Consider the following 8,728-nt stretch of genomic DNA (forward strand, 5'->3'; position numbering starts at 1 on the left):
ATATAAATTTAAGGGAAAAGAATCTATTTCAATGAAAATACTAAGAGTACTCATTTAATCAGAGCTGACTTTTTAAGAAGGTCTCAGGGAAAGTCTTCAATTAACCTTGAACACTGCTCCTTTTTCATTTCTTTCCTTAATTTCCTCCTAAGGAATTGACTAATTACTCTAGGGAGCAGACTCTCCCTACTGACTTAAAGCTAAGGATATCTTTTTCCTCTTCATGTACCTTGTTCATAAGAAAAGTTGAAGACAGGACTCAACTTAGAAAAACCATGAGGTTTTTTCTATTTTGTTTTACATTTCCCCTCTAAAATGGGAGGGGGGAAGCTGATGGGGAAAGCTACCAAAGCTTTCCTCTCTTTAGTATAAAAAGGAGATTATGGTGATGAATGAGAAGGATGGGAGAGATTGAAGAAACCAATCTGTGTGTGTAGATATTGGGGTGAGTAGACACTGACATCAATAAAGTAAAAGACAGGCAGTGGATATAATATCAGCCCTGGAGTCAGGAGAATTTGAATTCAAATATGACCTCAGGTATTTAACACTTCCTAACTGTGTGACCATGGGCAAGTCATCCAAGGAAGATGCCATTGATGAGTTTTTGAAGTTATATGAAGAAAAAACTGGTAACTGGCAACTAACAATTCCAGCAACTTTATTTAATATTCCAAGAAGTTCTGCTTCATGGAGATTACTATGAGCAGGATGAAGAAACTATCAAAAACCTGATTGTCAGTGTCAGCACCAAGTTGAAAATCTCCAAATCAGTTGAGAACTTTATCAAGATGATTCCTATGTGGAAACATGAAAAAGACCAATGGGGAATTCAAGACTGACCTTTTAAAAACACCATTGGGAAAATTGAGCAAGAGGCAGATCCAGAATGCATATTTAATTCTAGCGAGATGGTGTTCCAAGGTGGCAGTGACTCTCAGATTCTGGACTTCTCCAATCACTTCTATATCTTGATCCACCATGACTTTGGAATGAAGAACCTTCCACTCCTGAACAACATTGATTCTCTGCGGGCCAAAGAAGAGATCCTGAACAATCTTCTAGACACTGAAGTAGCCTAAAATCTACTGGTGGGTCTGAAGATGGCAGCAAACATCACATTGATATCAACTATGAGAAGCTTAAAACTGTTATCAAGGTGGTTGACCAGAATTCAGAAGAAGTTAACATCAGCAGGTACTATATTAAGAATACACATGCTATGACTGACAACTTGGAAATTATTGATATCTTCAAGATTGATCATTAAGTGGAAAGCCAACACTACAAGTCCTTAAATCAAGCTTCCTAACCTGTAGCTACTGTGATATGGATCCAGGTCCACCATCTTTGCTGGGAAACTCTCTCAAGGTTTTCAAATTGCCCCCACCTAAAGCCCCTGTGATGGTCTACATATTTAGCAAAGGAATCTATTTTCCTGACCTGTATTCAAGTGTGCCAATTACTGCCACACATCTCAGGAAGATCCAGTAGGATTAATCCTCCTAGGAGAAGTTGCTTTTGGAAACATGTATGATCTGAAATACATGTTCTATATCAACAAGGTATCCAAGAGCAATCACAGTGTCAAAGGCCTGGACAACCATGCCTGATCTGAAAGTCAGTATGACACTTCATGATGTGAAAATTCCCTTGGGGCCTGGAATTTCTTTAGGTGTTAGTGACACCTGCTTACTATATAATAAGTACATTGTCTATGATATTGCTCAGATCAATCTGAAGTGTATACTGAAATTGAAGTTCAACTTTAAGACCTCTTTGTGATGAACATATAGCATTTGTCTAGTGCTTAGAATTGACTAGACCCCTCAAATTAACCACCTGCAGAACTGAGCAGCTTGATAGGTTTAAATATCAATGACCCTTTCAGAAATATCAAAAGAGCTGAGCTGCAGCTATCTGTAAACTTTATTAAATCTTCTCCATAAGAATTTTATATAAACAAATGGTGATATGTTGAAAAGGTTTTTTTTTCCCCCAAGCCCAAGTTTCTGGGTTTTGTTTATCTCTGGGGATTTTATTCCTAAGATAAACTTACTTACTGCTTACTCAAGTTCCAGCACCCTTAGGGAAAAGCAAAAATAGTGAGGAAAAGTTGGGAGAAAAATGGTTCGCACAGAAAATAAGCAGGTGGTGGGGTTACAAAGAGGGAAATTGCAGTGTAATGCTTACATTATTAGATTTCAAAGAAAATAAATCGCTTCTGATCCTTTCTAAATGTTCTTCAGTTTGGATTTTGAGGGAAAATGTTAAACAAGTTTATTTTAAGGTAAAAATAAAAATTTCATGTTTTAAAAAGAGAAGGGGTTGTTACTTAAAGAAAGCACCAAGGAAGGAGGTATTAAGAAGCAATGGACTCTGGCTTGCAAACAGACAAGATGACTGGGTCTAATGAATTCAAGTTGAACCAGTCTTTAGAAGATAGAATATCTTTAGTGAAGTTCCTGCTGATTTCTCCCTGGTACATTTGGTTCAACTCTATGATGCATCTGCTAACATCATGCACTCCAAATACCAATATACTGGTGACATTATCAACTGTACTTTCTATGATCCAACATATGCTTACAGTAGGGAACTGGATCATTAATTGAAAATGCATAATTTGAATTATACTCATGAATTATACTCATGATGCACCTATTAGATCTGTTGAATGTTGTCCTGTTGTCCAGAAGTGAATGTTATAATTACTGGAAGTTGGGATCAAGCAATTAAATTGTGGGATCCCAGAGTCCCTTATAATTCAGGAAACTTTTCCCAGCCAGAAAAACTTTTACATGCTCTTTGTGTTTAATTGTTGAGACAACTGGTGGGAGAGTGTTAGTGTGGACTTGAGGAACATGGGCTATAAGAAGACAGTCTAGTCTGACATATCAGTCTCATTGCATATGAGCATTTCCAAACAAACAGGATTATGTATTAAGCTCTACTTGGACCCAAATGAGCAGATTTATCAATGCCATTTCCTTTCATAACATTCACAACACATTTGCTACAGGTGGATCTGGTGAACTTGTTAATATTAGGACCCCATTCAAAAAGAAATGATTGTGCAAATTCCATTGTCATCCCACTAAAATAGCATCACTTGCCTACAGTAATCCTGGGACCACCATTTAAATCATCATAAATGGATGAAATGGATGACACAACATCCTGAAGATGATGTCTTCATTCACCAAGTGACAGATGTGGAAACAAAACCTAAGTCCTTTAAGTTTTATAGTAAAATTTAATTTATAGGAAAAATAAGGATGAAGCCTTTGTTATTGAATTTCTTTCTTTTCCTTTGTCTTAAAAGAAACTTGTATATGTACCACATAGGGCTTTTAAAACTTCTTTTAGAATCAGGACTATGTGTCCTTGTGTTACAACCTGAAAAAAATTTATATTTGAAAAATGTTATCCTTGTTTTTTTTTTCTTCCCCTCCATTCTAGCACCTTGACTACTTGTAACACAAACTGTGCCATCTACTTCTTATTTTATAAATATGTTTCAGAATCTGTTTTTAAACACAAAACCAAACCAAAAGCTTGTGACAAGGTCTGACTCTCAATACATGACAGTGTTGTGTCCCGACTAGCTTTCTGGAGGATCTTGGTACCAGCCCAAGAAGAGAAGTGAAGAGGCAGGACTCACGTGGATGGTCAAACACAGAGTCCATTTATTCCAAATTCTCTCAGCCTTATATACCCTAATACTCTTATATAACCAAAGCACATTGCTCATGGACCCCATAAACAACTTGCTATTGTATGTAGATGATTTTTTGCCACTTAGTATCACTCTGCTTCAATTACAACACAAGTAGTCCCTGCCTTCTAACTTTTCAGGAAGTTCTGAAAGCCTTAGGGGAGACTGGAACAAACCAGACATTGTCAGCAGGTTCCCTCTGAGCTGAAGGGTCTTATACCTCACTCAGAATTTCCCTACGATCTGTGGCCCTCTACATCATAATGAAGGAGCTGGTGTGCTATGAAAACAGGTCATCTGCTAATAATGATTTAGCATCAAGTACCCCAAGAACACAACATGAACTGTATTCCAGGTTCAATGGAAGAATTTTTCTTCTCCTCCTCTTTCTTCTTCTTCTCTTCCTTCTCTCTGTCTCTCTCTCTCTCTCTCTCTCTCTTTCTCTCTCTCTCTCTCTCTGTCTCTCTCTCTCTCTCTCTCTCTCTCTCTCTCTCTCTCTCTCTCGCTCTTCCTTTTCAAAAGGCTTGGGGGATGGCATGGTGAGGTTAGCAATAGACAGGGTTATCCAATCCAAATGGGAGGAAAACTGCATCCTCTCCATAGTCTCTATCTCTTTATATAAGGGATTTGGGTAATTTGGGTCCTAGAGAAAAACTAACATAGAGACCCAGGTTCTCACCTTTCCCTGGGAATGTCTAGGATGGATTAAGCAATTAGCTAAATTTAGTTGAACCTAAAACCATGAGTTGGGGGCGGGGGATGGGATCTTCCCCTTGACAGAGAACAATAAAGAGACAAATGCTAGTGATTTCCATTTCCTGATACCTTATTTTATGAGATCTGTCTGCAGTGTAACTTCTAGGAAAGAGGAAAGCCAGATCTTCAGTTCTTAGGAATGAGATCCACCCTCTAAGTTTCAGAGGTTAACAGCAAAACTTACCCAATATCAGGACCTTGGCCCATTGTCCTCCCTGAAGTATCCTTTGCAATAGTAGAAACTCCTTATCCTCCTCTTCATTTGTCAGAGGTGGCAGAAACAAGGAATACTGGGGAGTCTTGGAATCAGGGCCCATATCTTTTAACACAGAACTCTAAAAAGAGTTCCAATGGGTACTCTTTAACTATCTGCTGGAGGCCCATTCCTTGAATGAAATTGTATCTCTTGGGTGACGTTTTGAGGAAACAACTTCAGCTAAGAAGGAGGTAGACTTCCACCACTATTATCTCCTCAGCAATCTTCTCTAACCAACTGCTTCTTCTCAGGTCCAGGAACCTGATAAGTAAGAACCATTGGGGACCTTGCTCACCTAGGATTAACTATGAAAGTTTGTCTGTTTTGAATGGGTCCAGATTTTACCCATAGAGCAGGTGACTCACTATGGAGACCCTAAGGGGATAAGCAGTTAGTGGAAAAGAGATAGAGGAGATATTAAAGGTTGCAGTGTAGGTTAAGATTCTACTATTTCCTTTTTCTAAGACTTTTTGGCTCTCTCTTCTCAGCTTCTCTGGGCTGGAAAAGAATTGCCTTCATTTTAGTTCTATGCAGTTTATTATTTTTAATAGATGATCACATGACTTCTATTTATCAAGTTTTAAGATTGTTTTGGATTTAGAAAAACATGTTCTTAGTCATTAAACATTCTTCATTAAATAGATATTAGTCTGTTTATTCCAGAATGGACTCCATTTTTTAAAATATTATTATCTACTTTGATTTCATCCATAAATCGGGTGACTAGAAAGCTGATTTAAAATATAATGATGATGCATATGGGCCAAGGATGATGTATACCTATCAAAATCTATAAAAATATATTTACCTAAAGTTTTAAAAATTTTATCTGAAGGATTTTATTCTTCCCATCAATTTTTTTCTCACCCTTGCCTTTCTTTTTTTCCCTCTTTATTCCTTACCTTTCTTTAATTTCAACCAAAATTTTTTATTGATAGCCACTTAATTTTAGTCTTAAACCTACTAGCTCTATGAGATCAATTTTAACATCTGATAAGCATTCAGAAAGAACTTACACAGTTTGCCTTCCTGTTCAGTTCCTTTTGAAAGTGGGACTGAAAGGTTTCCAATGTCCAGATGTTTAGCTTCTGTTTAGATTTTAATTACTGATGAATTCTGATTCCATCTGCTATCTATTCTCCTTGAAAGAGTACCAGACCCTTGCTATCTAGTATCAGGGTTATAAATAGGTAGTTGAGGTTACAGGAACCTTGCCCCAGAATGCCAAAACTTAGAGGTAGGATTTCTCTCCTTCAATGGCTTCCTAGCAGGTCTAACATCTTAATGCCTCTGAATCCCCTGGTGTACCTGTGTCAGACAGCTTAACTACCATTACCCTTTCTCCTACCTCCATAACATTTCTTCCAGTCACTGGAAGTCCTATTCTAATGGCAGCTTATTCACCAGGATATACTTTATTTTCACTTTGAAGTTTGGGGATTAATAAAGTAAAATGAACTGTGGTAAGAGATGTTCAGTCAAAGTCAAATTTATGTGATTTCCTTACAAATTAATAGCATCATTAGGAAAAATTTGTATTTTTTTCTAGTGAAGACCTACTTTAAATTGATGTTGGTATATTCACATTGTTTATAATTATTGGTAGAGCAAACAAAGGATCATCAGATTTGAAAGTCTTTTCATGTTTAAATAAACACACGTACCATAAATAAATAAATAACCCGATTAGGGCAAAACACATAAGAGGCACAAAAATCTTAACTCATACTCTCCCAGAAAAGTAAAGATATCATTATGTATGTATGTTTAATCATTATGTATACTAGATAAGCTCATCTAAGTAGTGTCACTGAGCACAAAACTGGCTTTCTCTAATGTGTGGTATCTAAAGAGCCTAATTTACCTGCCATTCCTAGTAAAAAAAATCATATGATACTATGTATCATATATTGAGGGAACTGACTCCAGAAACTATCTAGTTGGACACTGTGATAGATGGACCCCAGGATGGGGTAACAAAATAGTTTGTTTTCCACAGACAACTTGAATTCTGAAAATAATTAACAAAGTTGCTTAACAGGTAGGTTCAATCAAGCAGAATTGGGTCCACGTATCCATTTCAACAAGTCTTACCACAGATCCCTATCCAGTTTGAACAAGATGCAGTTTATAAACTGGCAAAGATAAATGGGGAATGAGCGTGCTTAATAGACTAATTGCATATTACTCAACATATCCCTTAAAAGGAAATTTCTGCTATCTTTGAAGATAGGATGTATGACAAGGGAGGGGGAACATATATATAGGAGGGTATAAAGAAAGCAGAGAGGGAGGTGCTGTTAGTCAGCTGAATATTAATTAATCTGGAGGCCAATTCTACTAACTATTCATTTAGCTCTTGTCCCACTGTCTCATTTGATCTCTCATTCCTAGAAAAAGATTATCTTGCTTGTGCTCTTTAGAGTCTGTCCTAGCAGTGTGGTACAATTTGAGTAATGATCATGAGGATCATAAAGTAATCTAAGGTGAATAGTGTCATTGAACACAAAACTGGTCTCTAGTGTAGTTTGTCTAAAGACCCTAATTTACCTGTTATTCCTAGTTTAAAAAAAGTAATCAAGAAAGAAAGAAAAAGAAAAAAATAGGAAGGAAGGAAGGAAGGAAGGAAGGAAGGAGGGAAGGAAGGAAGGAAGAAGGAAGGAAGGAAGGAAGAAGGAAGGAAGGAAGGAAGGAAGGAAGGAAGGAAGGAAGGAAGGAAGGAAGGAAGGAAGGAAGGAAGGAAGGAAGGAAGGAAGGAAGAAAATTAGGACTTAGCTTCCCCCTCTTGTAAATTTCTCCTGTTAGTGTTTTATATGCCAAAAGAGCAGAATTTGGTAAAATGGTGTAATGTATTTGAAAGGAAGTATGTAAAATATGTTCGTTTCACTAGCCAACATGAAGGAAAGAAAAAGAAATAAAGCATCAGGTCCTAGAGAAGCAAATTATTCTTTGTTCAAGGCCTTACAACACTGCAGTGATACTACGAGCAGCCTTTCATCATAACATTTTTATTTAATTCTTTCTAACATACAAAGGATAAGTGTTCTGGACCTTTGAACCTTTTATTTTTTCATTGTCTATTTTTTACAGTTACATGCTTGTCCAACCTTGGATTTATCTTGATGGGTTTTTTTTTTTAAATAAAAGCTTTCACATTCTATTTGCTAGCTCCAAAGAGCTCTGAGAATTCATACAATTTTTTCCCTCTGCTTTTTTTTTTTTGTTATGGCAGATCCAGAGCCTCTTCCACTGCCAGGGCCCTACAGAAAAGCAGGATTATTGGATTACAGATTTGGAACTGAAAATGGCCTTAGAGGCCAAGTCCAAAACCCTTATTTTACAGAAGCCAAGTGACTCATCAAAGGTCATGAAGCTAATAGGTGGTTGAGGGATAATTTGGAGACCTGTTGTCTTCCTGACTCCAAGTACAGTGCCTTATTCACTATATCCTGCTGGCAAGAGTCAACTTCAAACAATCAATAAATATTTATTAAGCACATAATTTGTACCAGACATCATGCTACACACCAAGAATGAAGAATGGAGAATGAAACAGTCCCCATTTGCTATGAGCTTCTATCATAGGAGAAAAAGAATTCCAAAACAAATAATGCTCCTTTTTTTAAAAAATAACTTTTTATTGACAGAATCCATGCCAGAGTAATTTTTTACAGTATTATCTCTTGCACTCACTTCTGTTCCGATTTTTCCCCTCCCTCTCCTCACCCCCTCCCTCAGATGGCAAGCAATCCTTTACATGTTGAATAGGTTATAGTATATCCTAGATACAATATATGTGTGCAGAACTGAACAGTTCTCTTGTTGCACAGGGAGAATTGGATTCAGAAGGTAAAAATAACCCGGGAAGAAAAACAAAAATGCAAGCAGTTTAAATTCAACAAATAATGTTTCAAGAGAAAATTCAAAAAAGGAAACAATAATGAAAATAATTGATGCCAACAGTGGACTATTCTAATTCTGGAGAAATCAGATCTCCC

General features: G+C 36.9%; 2 pseudogenes; both read left to right on the top strand.

The window, feature by feature from the left end:
• Positions 1-568: 568 nt before the first annotated feature.
• LOC127561497 (poly [ADP-ribose] polymerase 1-like) lies at positions 569-1,785 on the top strand (annotated as a pseudogene).
• A 587-nt stretch (positions 1,786-2,372) lies between these two features.
• On the top strand, positions 2,373-3,260 carry LOC127561499 (mitotic checkpoint protein BUB3-like; annotated as a pseudogene).
• The last annotated feature ends 5,468 nt before the right edge of the window (positions 3,261-8,728 follow it).

The sequence above is a fragment of the Antechinus flavipes genome, chromosome 4 (genome assembly GCF_016432865.1).
Source record: "Antechinus flavipes isolate AdamAnt ecotype Samford, QLD, Australia chromosome 4, AdamAnt_v2, whole genome shotgun sequence".
Classification (NCBI taxonomy): domain Eukaryota; kingdom Metazoa; phylum Chordata; class Mammalia; order Dasyuromorphia; family Dasyuridae; genus Antechinus; species Antechinus flavipes.